Source organism: Leucoraja erinacea, chromosome 14, assembly GCF_028641065.1.
Source record: "Leucoraja erinacea ecotype New England chromosome 14, Leri_hhj_1, whole genome shotgun sequence".
Classification (NCBI taxonomy): domain Eukaryota; kingdom Metazoa; phylum Chordata; class Chondrichthyes; order Rajiformes; family Rajidae; genus Leucoraja; species Leucoraja erinaceus.
In genome coordinates this window covers 24,277,996-24,293,607 of record NC_073390.1, presented here as the reverse complement: position 1 = coordinate 24,293,607, position 15,612 = coordinate 24,277,996, and the positions used below count along the sequence as shown (strand labels likewise).

At 50.3% G+C, this 15,612-nt stretch overlaps 1 protein-coding gene across 7 annotated transcripts in view; it reads right to left on the bottom strand.

Moving 5' to 3' along the window:
* The window catches only part of LOC129703416 (phospholipase D1-like), a 91,167-nt gene that overhangs the window by 63,372 nt on the left and 12,183 nt on the right, over positions 1-15,612 (bottom strand). For 4 of the 7 annotated variants that reach the window (XM_055645825.1, XM_055645823.1, XM_055645826.1 and 1 more), the window contains exon 2: positions 8,094-8,292. The gene's annotated coding sequence lies outside the window, so the exon portion shown is untranslated. Of the gene's footprint in view, positions 1-6,333; positions 6,496-8,093; positions 8,293-15,612 lie in introns of those variants that run through there. The other 3 variants (XM_055645824.1, XM_055645822.1, XM_055645828.1) reach the window with 3 other exon arrangements.

Here is a 15,612-nt window from a genome sequence, read left to right as displayed (position 1 = left end):
TTAAGGGGTTGGACAGGCTAGATGCATTGTTCCCGATGTTAGGGAAGTGCTCACAGCGTAAAAACCTCCATGAATCTCTGGCTCTTCCAGAGGGTAGTTGCCTATTGGCTATATTTAAGAGGGAGTTAAATGTGGCCCTTGTGGCTAAGGGGATCAGGGGGTATGGAGAGAAGGCAGGTACGGGATACTGAGTTGGATGATCAGCCATGATCATATTGAATGGCGGTGCAGGCTCGAAGGGCCGAATGGCCTACTCCTGCACCTAATTTCTATGTTTCTATGTTTCTATCTCTAAGGATGGCACAGCAGTAGAGCTGCTGCCTCACATAACCAGAGACCCGGGTTTGATCCTGACCTCGGGTGATGTCTGTGTGGAGTTTGCACGTTCTCCCTGTGACCACGCCGGGTGCTCCGGTTTCCTCCCACAACCCAAAGCGATGCAGGTTTGTAGGATAATTGGGCCTCTGTAAATTACCCTGAGTGCGTAGGGAGTGGATGAGAAAATATGATGACATCTGTATAGAACTGCCACTATCTGCCTCCACCACCGCCCCTGGCAGTGCACTGCAGGTCCCCACCACCCTCTGCAAAAATACTTGCCCTGCACATCTCCTTTAAACTTTGCCCTTTTCACCTTTAAGCTATGCCCTTTAGTAGTTGTCATTTCCACCCTGGAGAAAAAGGTTGTAGCTGTCTACCCTATCTATCCCTCTCATAAGTTTAGAAACTTCTATCAGGTCTCCCCAGAGCTTCTGACATTCCAGAGAAAACAATCCATGTTTGTTCCTGTGGCATTACGGGGAAAGGGGGCAGGGAATGGGACTGAAGGGGTTGCAGGACTGGGAGCCAGCATGCACCCCAATGGGCTGAATGGCCTCTTTTGGTGCAGTACGTCATGATATCAAAAGGACACAAAATGCTGGAGTAACTCAGCGGGTCAGGCAGCTTCTATGGAGAACATGGAGAGGTGACGTTGGGGGTCGAAACCGTTCTTCTTCGGTCCGATCGGTGGGGGGGGGGGGGGGGGGGGGGGAAGAAAAACTGGGATAGAGGAGGGGCAGGACAAAGCGTGGCAGGTAATAGATGTACACAGATCAGGGGGGGGGGGGGAGAGATAGGCAGATGGTTGTGAGAAAGGCCAGAGACAAAAGCAGGTGTGAGAGAAGGATTGAAGGGTTACAAATTGTGAGGTCACTCTGCTATGCCACGTTCTCCAGAGATGCTGCCTGACCCGCTGAATTACTCCAGTCCTTTATCTGTAATCTAGCATCTGCAGTTCCTTATTGCTGCAAATTGTGAGATCAGTGTTTATTCCATAAACCACCTCACTGCAATAAACCACCTGGCGTAATTTAGCTGCTATCTTTCGTAAGGTCATTTCACCAATTGCAAACAGCTTAGTGATACAGGAGATTACGAAAGTCATTGTGAAAAGAGAGTTCTTGTTTTGTACTCTGTTCTCGAACTCCCTCACCTACTCCCTCCGGCATTTAAGGTTACACAGGTTGCCTCGCTGCACTCAAACCCTGGAGGAGGGACCATCTTTAGACTTTAGAGATACAGCGCTTTAGGGAAACAGGTCCTTCGGCCCACCGAGTCTGTGCCGACCATCGATCGCCACATACACTAACCTACACACACTAGGGACAATGTTCCAACTAACCAAAGCCATTTAAACCACAAACCTATATGCGTGGGAGGAAGCTGGAGCACACGGGGAAATCCTACACGGTCATAGGGAGAACATGCAAACTCTGTACAGACAGCACCCATAGACAGGATCAAACCCGGGTCTCTGGCGCGGAGAGGTGTCAACTCCACCGCTGACGCCCTGTGAAGGTGCAACTCTCAGTCTGTGGAGTGCAAGACACCAAATGCTGGAACAAAGCTCCACAGATGCAGTGAAGAAAGAACCCTAACTGGTTGCATCACGGCCTGGTACGGCCATTTTTACGAGGATGTTGCCAGGACTTGAGGGCCTGAGCTACAGGGAGTGGTTGGGAAAGCTAGGACTTCAGTCCTTGGAACTCCATTTATATAGTGCCTTAAATATGGTGACCAAATATGGTGACATATGGTGACCCAAGATAATTGATAGAATGATTGTTTAGATATGTACATAGAAATTTAGAAAGGAGGTGAAGGGTGATCTTATAGAGGTGTATAAAAGGTGCAGAGGTGCAGGGAATAGATTGGGTGAATGCACAGTCTTTTACCCAGGGTAGTGGAATCAAGAACCAGAGGTACACAAAAATGCTGGAGAAACTCAGCGGGTGCAGCAGCATCTATGGAGCGAAGGAAATAGGTACGTTGCCCTGCATATCATCTTTAAACTTTGCCTGTCTGAACTTAAAACTATGTCCTCCAGTCTTTGACATTGCCACCCTGTCTAGACTATCTACACCGCTCATAATTTTATATACTTCTATCAGGTCTCCCCTAAGTCTATGTTTCGGAACCTGGTCAAGGAGTTCCCAGCACTTGAAGGAAGTAGGAAAATTTTGCAGGGAATCCCAGAGCTCAGAGCAGAGGCTGCTGAAGATGACCAAAGTGTGGAAATGCAGGATGAATCAAGGGAGGATGAATCAAGGGTTTGTAATTGAAGGAGTACAGAGGCCCCTGACGGGGGGGGAGGGGGGTTGGGGTTAAGGGTGGGTTGGGGGGGGAGGGTGGGTAAGGGTAGCCGAGGTGACAGAGAAATGGACAGCTTGGAAAGGAACGGTGATAATCCTGATAATCAAGATGATACCAGATGAGAAAAGACACAAAGTGCTGGAGTAACTCAGTGGATCAAGCAGCATCCCTGGGGAACATGGATAGGTTACAATTTGGGTCGGGACCCTTCTTCGATTCGATTGCAGGAGGGGGAAGAAAGCAGGAACGGAGGTGGAGCAGGACAAAACCTGGCAAGCGATAGGTTGATAGATACAAAATGTTGGTGTAACTCATCAGGTCGGGCAGCATCCCTGGATAAAAGGAAGTCATGCTGCCGGTTCCACTGTTTGCATCCAGATATCCCTTCGTTATCATCTCTTCCACAGCCAACAATGGACCATTGTGGGCTCCACTTTTCCTGGGTCGGTGCCGGCTCTGATTTGTTCTGAACCTTTTCATACCTCTAGTTTTCCTCTATCCCAATTCTAAGTCTGAAGAAGGGTCTCGACCCGAAACATCAACTATCCCTTTTATCCAGAGATGCTGCCTGACCCGCTGAGTTACTCCAGCACTTTGTGTCTATCTTCAGTCTAAACCAGCATCTGCAGTTCCATCCTACACAAAAGTGACAGGGGGATACTTGAGGGGGGGGGCGATTAACAGATGGGTGGACAAAGGCCAAATGGAACAACAAAATCTGCTGAAGTAAGGAGGTAAGTGAGAAGAGGTGTGAAATGTGATGCGAGGTAGAAATTAGGTGGAAGCGGACAGGGGGAGATACACATCCAGATGGGGAACAGGATTGCCCAACGTAGATCCAGTAAGAAAATTACGGGCCTGTCCCACTTGGCCGTCATTTGCGCGCCATTTATGTGACCTGGTAGCGTGTGGGTGGCGCGGGACAGGCGCATGGAGTGGTGTGGAGGAGTGCGGACTTGCGCACGGTATCGTGCAGCACTCCAGGATTTCGTTCTGCACGAAATCTTCGTACGCCACCGGCCTGTCGCGTGAATGACGGCCAAATGGGGCACGCTGGAGCGGCGCAATGTCTCACCTCCAACAGCAGCAGAAGCAGGCAAGCGATCGCCGAGCTCAGCCTGGGGCTCATGGCCGTTGCGGAGCCGGATCCGCCTCCACTCCTACTCCCAGAGCGGGGCCAAGACGATTGGAGATCTGAAGAAGAGTCTCGAACCAAAACATCATCCATTCCTTCTCTCCAGAGATGCTGCCCGACCCGCTGAGTTACTCCTGCATTTTGTGCAAAAATTTTGCGTCTATCTTCAAACGACATCACGCGCTCCAGACGGCTGTGCCGTCGCATGATGATGTGCGCAACCGTCTCGTGTCCGTCACTACCGGCTTGTCACGTAAATGACAGCCAAGTGGGACAGGTCCTTTAGACACTCTAGAGTCCTAGAAACACCCTGTCATGTAGAACAAGGAACTGCAGCTGCTGATTTACAAAAAAAAGGACATACAGTTCTGGAGGGACTCAGCAGGTCAGCCAGCATATCTGGAGAAGATGGAAGGGTGATGCAGTGGTGAAACGCTACAGTTACTGCCTCACAGCGCCAGACACCCAGGTTGGATCCCGATGACAGGTGCTGTCTGTACAAAGTTTGTAGGTTGTCCCTGTGACCGCGTGGGGTTTCTCTGGTTGCTCCGGTTTCCTCCCGCACTTCAAAAATGTGCAGGTTTGTAGGTTAATTGGCTTCGCGAACAATTGTCCCTAGTGTGTGTAGGATAGTACTAGTGTATGGGGTGATCATGGGTCAGTGCGGACTCGCTGGGCCGAATGGCCTGTTTCCACAGTCTATCTCTAAACTAAACAAAAGAAAGACTTCTTCAGACTGATGGGAGGGGGTGGGGGGGAGGGGATGGAGAGAAGGGGGGGGGGGGAGAAGATGGGGGGGGGGACGGAGAGAGAGATGGGGGGGGGGGGGGGGTGGGATGGATGGAGAAGGTGGGAGGGGGGGGGGGTAGGGGGGTACAGAAGAAAGGTGGGAGAGGCGAGAGGCCGGACAGAACATGGCAAGTAGCAGATCACTGTAGGCGAAGGGAGGTCTTGACTAGCAGATGGTTGGTCACCTATCTATGTTCTCCAGCAATGCTGCCTGGCCCGCTGAGTTACTCCGGCACTTTGTGTCTGCTTTTTAAAGAATGTTTTGAAATCCAGTCTGCGATGTCTTCACATGTTTATGGTGGCACAAAGTCAGGGTAATGAAGCAACACAACTATGGCACCGTGACTGGTGACTCTTTGATCCCAGAAGAAACTCACTAACCTCTTCTGTATCGTTGTAGCAAAGGGGAGAGGGGGGGGGGGGGGGACAAGAGCGGCCAGCTGGTACCATAACATGGAGGCTACCACCCGGTTTATGACCAGCACTCTACCTTGAAAGGAAAGCACTCTGACCAGCGCCCCAGCCGGGCAACAACAGGGGCTTCACTCTGCCTCTGATCCCGGGAGTGTGTGATGAAACGGTGAGGAGGGAGCTTCATTCTCAACTCGTGCATGCAGTCTTGTGTTGGGAATATGTGACTAATCGGCAGTATAAAGGGTGTTTCCCTATGAGCTAACGCGTGCTCTCCTGTCTGGGGGAGATCTTTACAAGAAGGCACGTTCCCGAGATGGAAAATTGTCAAAACACCATTTTAACAATCATAAAATTCGAGGAGGAATGGTAATAACTCTAGAAAGCACTGATTGGACAAGAGCAGGAGCAGCAGCATAGAAACAAACGCATAATAACTTGCAACAAGAATAGGCCATTCGGTCCATCAACTCCTGCCTTCCCTGCAGAATCATGAGGGCAATAGATAGGGTGAATGCACTGAGTCTTTTATCCCTAGTGTAGGGAAATCAAGAACCAGAAGACATAGGTTTACAGTGAGAATGGAAATATTTAATAGGAGCCTGAGGAGTAACTTTTTCACGCTGTGGGGGTATAGAAACATCGAAAATAGGTGCAGGAGTAGGCCATTCAGCCCTTCGAGCCTGCACCGCCATTCAATATGATCACGGCTGATCATCCAACTCAGTATCCTGTACCTGCCTTCTCTCCATCCCCCCTGATCCCTTTAGCCACAAGGGCCACATCTAACTCCCTCTTAAATATAGCCAATGAACTGGCCTCAACTACCTTCTGTGGCAGAGAATGCCAGAGATTACAGCGAAGAGGGGGGGGGAGGGAGAGGGGGGGGGGAAGAGGGGGGGGAGGGGAGGGGGGGGGGGGGGGAAGGGGGGGGGGGGGGGGGGGGGGGGGAAGGGGGGGGGGGGGAGAGGGGGAGGGAGGGGGGGGGAGGGGGAGGGAGGGGGAGGGGGGGGGGGAGGGGGGGAGGGAGGGAGGGAGAGAGGGAGAGAGGGGGGGGAGAGAGGGAGAGAGAGGGGGGAGAGAGGGGGAGAGAGAGGGGGGAGAGGGGAGAGAGGAGGGGGGGGAAGGAGATACGGGGAGGAGAGAGAAGATAAATAAACGCTAATAGAGAGGGAGGGAGATGGTAGCCCGAGTAACCAGTGACGACTCTGATCAGAGGTCCGGCACCTGATTGAGGTCCCGGGGCTGAAGCCACATCTCCGGAGGCAGTGTACCCCTTGTCTGGGACAGGGGCATAGAGTGAGTGTCCAGTCGTGGAGGTGGGGGGAGAGTCACAAGAGAGCGAGGGGAGAGAGATAACTAACCTGGCCAGGCGGCAGAAGCCTCGACTGCATCTTGAGCTACCCTTGGAATGCGGTTGCCACAAGCGAGCGGCTAGAAGCTGGATCCGAACACATCCCAGTGTGTTCTGCTGCAGAGTTCTGCGCTGCAAACCTCGCCCACGATAACTCCCAGGGGGCGAGGTCTGTCTGCAATCCCTCCTTCCCCTCCACTCCAGCCAACCCAGTCCTCCCCTTGCCTTCCACCCCAGCGCTGGCCGCCCCTTTCAGCCGCGTCTGTTCCCAGTGAGTCTTGAACTCTGTTGTGCAACAGTTCCAACCTTGAAAGGAGGGAGATGCATCACCCTGATGAGCACCTACCACGTTCCTACTACGCCCAGTTTCCCATCAAACTGGCGACTGTGGTTGAAAAGAAAGTCGTGTGTTGTGTGGCTGACGAAAAAAAAAACTTTCCGGCTGCAAGAAAAATAACATTGGCCAACTTTTTCCCTGTGGGAAGGGGGTAGAGGCACAACGCCCTCCGTTGGATGGAGGAGGTGTGACAGGTCAGAGAACCAGAGGAGGAAGTTACTAAGGAATGCAGCAGATATTGAATATGTTGAAAAACATGCAATTCTTCAGATTCTCCAGTCTTACGACACGAAACAGGCCCTTCGGCCTGACCTGTCCACAATTTTCCATCTCAGCCAGTCTAATTCGGCCCATATCCCTCTAAACCTTTCCTATCCATGTATCTCTTAAATACCCCCTCTGGCAGCACGTTCCATACACCCACCATGTGTGGTGCGGTTGCCCCTCAGGTTCCTATAAAATCATGCTCCTCTCACCTTAAACCTACAGTATATCCTCTGGTTCTTGAATCCCCCTACCTATCAATTCCTCTCATGATTTTGTACAGCTCTATAAGATTACTATCTCAGGCTCCTGCGCTCCAAGGTACAAAGTCCTACCCTGCCCAACCCCTCCCTTGAGTCCTGACACCATCTTCGGAAATATTTTGCATATTGTGCAGCCGAATGGCATCTTCCCCTATGTCAGCGTCATTGAAACTGAACACAAGTGCGGTGTTATCAACGTCTTGTACTAGTCCACCACCGATTTTCCGGCACCCTTGGTTCCACAGCCTTTCTGGATTATCCATTTTGTCAGGCCGACAGCGGTCAAGGCCTCCGAGAGGAGTCCAACGGTACCAGAATGGGTCACCTAGGCTGCCCAAGGGCCAAGGTGCCGGCCCGCAAAGTCAGCCTCGGAAGTTGGCTATGGGAATGGATCTGCTGCCTCTGGCCGGGCTGAAGTTCCAGAGCCCCGGCCACAGGGGGAAAATTCGATTCGTCAATCGGTCATGATTTCGGGGAGACTTCTTGAGGAGGGAGGGGGATTAAAATGCACTCTCGTAATTTTGGCCAGAGTAAAGGAGGTGCCAGAACACCAGTTTCCGGAAAATCAGCGGTGGGCCTGTACAACAATTATATAATATCTAAGAGACAGAGATGTAGAGACACAGATTCCATCTGTGCTAAACCTGATCTCCAACGGTACCTAAGATAGAAACAACTGCAGTAACTCAACGGGTCAGGCAGCATCTCTGGATGGGTTACGTTTTGTGTCGGGACCTTTCTTCAGACTTGACAGTACTCCAATAGTACCCTGCACCTTTGCTCCCAATCCAGCAGTATCTTAACATAGAGACACAGAAACAGCCAGTATAGCACGGACACAGGCCCTTCAGCCCATCTTGTTCATAACGACCAAGTTGGCATGTTAGGCTAATACCATTTGCTTACCTCTCTTAAGGTGCTCCTTCAATCCTCCCTCACCGATCAATCACTTGGGGTTGGGGATGGGGGAACGTTGGTATTGATTTTGTTTAGTAATTCTCCTGCAGATCTCCTTGGTTTCGCTAGTTGCTTGTGGAACTGTTGAGGCAGTGTTAACTCCCCACGGTCACTGCAGGTTGGCTGCAGACCATCTAGTTCTGTGCTGCTGTAAAGATAACCAGGCACATAGATTAGTTCTATTACGTTTTGTGGCCGAATTGCACTCCACTTTCACTTTCACTCGGTCATAGAAATGTACAGAACAAGAACAGGCCCTTCAGCCCACAATGTTTGTGCTGAACATGATGCCAAGTTAAACTAACCTCCTCTGCTTGCACGTGATCTACATCCCTGCTTATCCATGCGTCTATTTAAAATCCTCTATTGTATCTGCCATCACCAGCATAGTTCTGTTTTGTTTAACTTACTGCGTAGAAACAGGCCCTTCGGCCCACTGAGTCCACACCAACCATCGATCACCCGTTCACACGAGTTCTCTATTATCCTACTTTCCTAACTTTCCATGGCAGCGAGTTCCAGATACTCACCACTCTGTGTGTCAAAACCTTGCCCCTCGCATTTCCTTTCAACTTTGCCCTTCTCACCTTCAAGTTATGCCCTCTAGTCTTTGACATTTCCACCCTGGGTTAGAAACGTTCTGACTGTCTACCCTATTTATGCCTTTCATAATTGTATACACTTCTGGCCGGTCTCCCCTCAACTTCAGCGTTCCAGAAAAAAAAGTAATCCAAGTCTGTCCAAGCTCTCCTTGCAGCTAATGCCATCCAATCCAGGCAGCTTTCTGCGAAACCACCACTGCATCCTTTCCAAAGCCTATGCTGCTCGTAACTTTATATCCTTATATCCTTTTTCACCCAGAGAGTTGTGAATTTGTGGAATTCCCTGCCACAGAGGGCAATGGAGTCACTGGGTGGATGTTAGAAAGAGTTAGATTAGATAGAGCTCTAGGGGCTAGTGGAGTCAAGGGATATGGGGAGAAGGCAGGCACGGGTTATTGATTGGGGACGATCAACCATGAATGGCGGTGCTGGCTCGAAGGGCCAAATGGCCTCCTTCTGCACCTATTTTCTATGATTCTATGATTTTCTATCAAGTCCATCTCTGACTCGCCCTCATCCCTCTCTGGGTCTCTGTGTCGCTGCCCCAGGGGGATATTTTGGTGACCAATGTCCATTCTATCTCACCGACTGGCACACTGTCCCCACTGTGCCTCCACCCTCCCTGCCGCCTGCAAGATCTCAATACATTCTAGTTTCTCTGCCCTCTGTCGAGTCTGTGGTGTTGGTAACACTTTCTACACAGGCACTTCCGGCACTGCTTCCTTTTTCCTTGTGGTTTCCCCTCCACGACCGTTGACTGGGCTTTTGACCTCTTCCAGTTCTGCCACATCTGTTCTCAGCCCTTCTCCTTCCACCTGCATCTCTTATTTCCCACTATATACATTCCCACTTCGGCTGACTCACGTGGCCACCTCCCAGCACTCACGGTCTCACTCTCCCACCCAACTTTGTCCCTTCAGCCAATCCTTCCACCTAACTGGTTCTCATTCGCTCCATCACAAGCATGGTTTCGTTTAGAGATACTGCGTGGAAACAGGTCCTTCGGCCCACCAAGTCCATGTCAACCATTTATCACCCATTCGCACTAGTTCCATGTTATCCCGCTTTTGCATCCACTCTCTGCACACAGAGTGGCACAGGGGGAGAGTTTCCTCCTCACAGCGCCAGAGACCCGGGTTCGATCCTGACTAGGGGTGCTGTCTGTATGGGGTTTGTACATTCTCCCCATGACCTGTGTTGGTTTTCTCTGGGAACTCTGATTTCATCCCTCACTCCAAATACATACAGGTTCGCAGGTTAATTGGCTTGGCAAAATTGTACAATTGTCCCTAGTGTGTGTAGGATAGTGTTAGCGCACAGGGATCGCTGGTCGGCGTGGACTCGGTGGGCCGATGGGCTTGTTTTCACGCTGTATCTCTAAATTAAACTAAACAATTGGGCCAATTTACAGAGGAGCAATTAACCTGCAAACCTGTACACCTTTGGGACATGGGAGGAAACAGGAGCACCTGCAGGAATCCAACACGGTCATATGTAGAACGTGCAAACTCCGCACAGACAGCACTCGAGGTCAGGATTGAATCCGGGTCTCTGGTGCTGTGAGATAGCATCTCTACCCGCTTTGCTACTGTGCTGCCTTCCAATGGTCTGACCCATTTACTCCTATTTTGGGGAATGCAGGGAATGGAGGGATGTGGATCATGGGCAGAAAAGGGAAATTAGTTTATCTTGGCATCATGTTCGGCACAGACTCTGTGGGCCAAAGGGACTGTTCCTGTGCTGTACTATTTTATGTGCTACAGTATGTTCTACAGGTTCATAGAGTCATAACACGTGGAAATTGACCCTTCGGCTCAACTCGTCCATGCTGACCAAGATGCCCATCGACACACGTCCCATTTGCCTGCATTTGGCCCATACTGTTCTGAACCTTTCCCATCCACTTCCTGAAACTCGCTGCTAGGAGTGTTTGTTCCCTTTCATCTTAAAGCTATGTCATCCACTCTTTAACGTTTCCACTCTTGGAGAAAGGTTCTGTCTACCCTATCCATGCTCCGCATCATTTCATAAACTTCAATCAGGTCACCCCTCAACCGTTGGCACGGTGACGCGGTGATAGAGTTGCTGCCTCACAGCGCCAGAGACGTGGGTTTAATCCTGACTATGAGTGCTATCAGTACGGAGTTCATATATGCGCCCTGTAACCGTGTAGTCTTCTCCGGGAGCTCCGGTTTCCTCCCATACTCCAAAGATGTGCAAATTTCTAGGTTAATTGACTGCGGTAAAAATTGTAAATTGTTCCACGGGTGTAGGCGGTGCTAATGTAGGGGGTGACCGCTGGTCGGCGCAGGCTCGATGGGTCGAAGGGCTGGTTCTGCGCTGTATCTCTAAAGTTTAAAGTCTAAAGAAAAGCTGCCCCAGCCTATTTGTTCTCTCTTTCCAACTCAAGCCCTGCAGCCCTCACTGGCAGTGGGTAGTGTGCCCATCCATTAGGGGGGAGGGGCAGAGTTGGCAGTGGAGTCCCGTGGCAGTCAACTGCAGTTCCGTGAGAACCCAGTCCCGCGACTTGTGTTGGCAACCAGCCCGTGTGGCACGTAGCCCAGACATTCCACCATCGACCAAGCCTTGGTAAGGGATCAGAGTCTGGGACACTAGGACCGACACATGGACCTCATCAGATGTCCTTTTGCAAAGTGCAGTGTTCCGAGTTTAAGGGCGTAATGTGGGAAGCACTCCCTTCACCAGAACAACCACTAAAGCTGGTTTAGCCCAGCCAACAACTCATCCACATAACTGGGGGAGGGGCGGTAGTGAGGGAGTACACACTGGGGGGGGGCGGTACTAGAAATTAGGTGGAGTACACATTCGGGGGAGCCTGGGGCGGTATTGAGGGAGTACACACTGGGGGAGGGGCCTTCTCTCCATAAGGCAGTACACACTGGGGGAGGGGCGGTAGTGAGAGAGTACACACTGGGGGAGGGGCGGTACTAATGGAGTACACACTGGGGGAGGGGCGGTACTAATGGAGTACACACTGGGGGAGGGGCGGAGCTGAGAGAGTACACACTGGGGGAGGGGCGGTACTGAGGCAGTACACACTGGGGGAGGTTTACAGTGAAGGGGAACAGATTTAATAGGAACCTAAGGGGCAACCTTTTTACACAAAGGATGGTGGGTGTATGGAACGAGCTGCTGGAGGAGGTAGTTGAGGCAGGTACAATCACAACATTTAAGAAACTTCCAGACAGGTACGTGGATAGGACAGTATTAGAGGGATATGGGCCAAATGCAGGCAGGTGGGGCGCATTAAATGGGGCTCGTTGGCCGGTGTGGGCAAGTTGGGCCAAGTTCTCCAGATTTGCTGCCTGGCCCGCCGAGTTACTCCAGCACTTTGTGAGTTTATTTGTAAGCCGGCAACCTTTGTGCTTGTTCAAAGAGCTCCCTGGTTGAACTCCACATGATGGCAAACATTGTGAAATGTCTATAGACATTGGAACGCTAAAAGATAGGGAGGATCCAACAACTGCGTTCACCATTAGTCTGGAGGCTGAATAGGGAGTGAGGCTTTGTAACTCCTTCCCTCTCTCTTCCAGCTAAGGGGACGGAGGCTTAACTTATCCTCTCGCCTCCAGCTGAGCATCCAAGTGGAGGGGGAGCTCCGTGGATGTAACTTACCTACATTTTACCCAGATTTGCAAAAGATTTACCTGGGATAATGTTTAGTTCAGTTTAGATTAGAGATACTGCGCAGAAACAGGCCCTTCGGCCCACCAAGACCGCGCTGATCAGCGATCACCCCGTGCACTAGCACTGTCTCACACACCAGGGACAATTTACAGGAGCCACTTAACCCAGAAACCTGCACATCACTGGAGTGTGGGAGGAAACCGGAGCACCCGGGGAAAATGCACGCAGTCACAGGGAGAACATACAAACTCCACACAGACAGTACCGGTGGTCGGGATTGAACCGGGGTCTCTGGTGCTGTGAGGCAGCAGCTCTACCACTGCACCACTGTGCCACAGTACAGCATAATAAACTGATGCACAAGGTCAGATGCACTCTGAGTGAGGGATTTAGCAGCAGAATTGACTCCATGTTGCCATAAAACATAGAACACAGAACAGTGCAGCACAGGAATGGGCCCTCCAGCGAACAATGTCTGCGCCGATCATGTTGCCAAGATGAACTGATCTCCTTTGTCTGCACATGATCCATATCCCTCTATTCCCGACGTATCCATGTGCCTATCTAAAAGCCTCTTAAACGCCACTATCGCATCTAGAAACATAGAAATTAGGTGCAGGAGTAGGCCATTCGGTCCTTCGAGCCTGCACCGCCATTCAATATGATCATGGCTGATCATCCAACTCAGTATCCCGTACCTGCCTTCTCTCCATACCCTCTGATCCCCTTAGCCACAAGGGCCACATCTAACTCCCTCTTAAATATAGCCAATGAACTGGCCTCGACTACCCTCTGCGGCAGAGAGTCCCAGAGATTCACCACTCTCTGTGTGAAAAAGGTTCTTCTCATCTCGGTTTTAAAGGATTTCCCCCTTATCCTTAAGGTGTGACCCCTTGTCCTGGACTTCCCCAACATCGGGAGCAATCTTCCTGCATCTAGCCTGTCCAACCCCTTAAGAATTTTGTAAATTTCTATAAGATCCCCTCTCAATCTCCTAAATTCTAGAGAGTATAAACCAAGTCTATCCAGTCTTTCTTCATAAGACAGTCCTGACATCCCAGGAATCAGTCTGGTGAACCGTCTCTGCACTCCCTCTATGGCAATAATGTCCTTCCTCAGATTTGGAGACCAAAACTGTATGCAATACTCCAGGTGTGGTCTCACCAAGACCCTGTACAACTGCAGTAGAACCTCCCTGCTCCTATACTCAAATCCTTTTGCTATGAATCCATTCTGCATCCATTCACCCACCACCCTGTGTGTAAAAAAACATGCCCAGCACATCTCCTTTAAACTTTGCCCCTCTCATCTTAAAGCTGTGTCCCCTAGTCTTTGACCTTGCAGGTTCTGACTGTCTATCCTGTCTATGCCTCTCAGAATTTTGTACACTTTAATCATCCTCCATCCATGTTTGTCCAACCTCTCTTTAGAGTGCATACCCTCTAATCCTGGCAGCTTTCTCGTAAAACCCCTGCACCCTCTCCAAAGCTGGAAGGGAATGCAGGCTTAACCTTTTCTCTCCCCACAATCTAAGAACATCCAAGGGCAGAGGGATAGGCAGGTAGAACACATCCAGAGTTTAACATAGAAACATAGAAAATAGGTGCAGGAGTAGGCCATTCGGCCCTTCGAGCCTGCATCGCCATTCAATATGATCATGGCTGATCATCCAACTCAGTATCCTGTACCTGCCTTCTCTCCATACCCCCTGACCCCTTTAGCCACAAGGGCCACATCTAACTCCCTCTTAAATATAGCCAATGAACTGGCCTCAACTACCTTCTGTGGCAGAGAGTTCCAGAGATTCACCACTTCTCTGTTTGAGAAATGTTTTTCTCATCTCGGTCCGAAAGGATTTCCCTCATATCCTTAAACTGTGACCCCTTGTCCTGGACTTCCCCAACATCGGGAACAATCTTCCTGCATCTAGCCTGTCCAACCCCTTTACGCTGATTTATGAAGTGCCTTAGATAAGATGTAGCACAATAAACACACAACAGGTCAGAGAGGGTGGTGGGAGGGAATTAGCAGCAGTATAGACTCCAAGTTGGCTTGCAGAAGGATATGTACGTGCACAAGTTACATTAGCAACTTAGACTTTGGAATCAAAGGCATCAATTTTAACTTTGTGGATACTGGCCACTACCGAGGTGGAGGCGGAGAACCCTTCCGTGAGAAGGATGTCGTTCAGCTGGAAAGAGCGCAGAGAGGATTTACGAGGATGTTGCCTGGACTCAAGGGCCTGAGCTATGTCGAGAGGTTGTGCAGGCTAGGACCTTATTCCTTGGAGCACAGGTGGATGAGAGGTGATCTTATAGCAGTGTGTAATCTCAAGAGGGGAATAGAAAGGGGGAATTGCACAGTCTTTTACCCAGAGTAGGGGAATCAAGAACCTGAGGACATACAGGTAGGTGAGAGGGGAGAGGGGAAAGATTTAATAGGAGCCTAACGGGCAACTTCTTTAGATAAAGAGTGGTGGGTGTATGGAACATATAACAAGCTGCCAGAGGAGGCAGTAGAGGCTGGTACTACAACAGCATTTAAAAGACAGTTAGACAGGTATATATATAGGAAAGGTTTGGAGTGATATGGGCCAAATGCGGGCAAGTGGAGCTATGTAGATGGGGCATCTTAGTCGGCATGTGCTTGTTAGATCGACGGGCCTGTTTCCTGCTGTTTGATCCTATGACTCTGGCTCTAGTCAAAAAACTGCAGAAGTTGAAATCAGAAAAACAAAAACAAAAAATGCTGGAAGATCTCAGCTGGTCAGGCAGCATCTGTGGAAAGTTAAGCTGTCAACATTTCGGAACTGGGACCCTTCTCTTGACATCGCAGAAGGAAGGACATAAGCTTGCAGGATGGACAAGTTATTGGTGAATGGTTCAACGCCCAGTGAGAAATCACTGAGAGTTGTGGGTGTAGCCCAGTTTATCGCACAGACCAGACTCTCCACCATTGACGCCATCTACACTTCACACTGCCTCAGGAAAACAGCTAACACAATTAAGAACCACTCACACCCCCGTCATTTCCTCTTCTCCCCTCTCCCGTCGGGCAGCAGATACAAAAGCTTGAAAATGAGCACTACCATATATTCAAGAACAGCCACTTCCCCTTCCTTAGACAAGTACTGAACAATCTTCTTGTTAACTAGGCTGTTGTTTTGTTACACATTAGTTTAGTTTATAGTTGTTTTGTGTACCAAGATACAGTTAGAA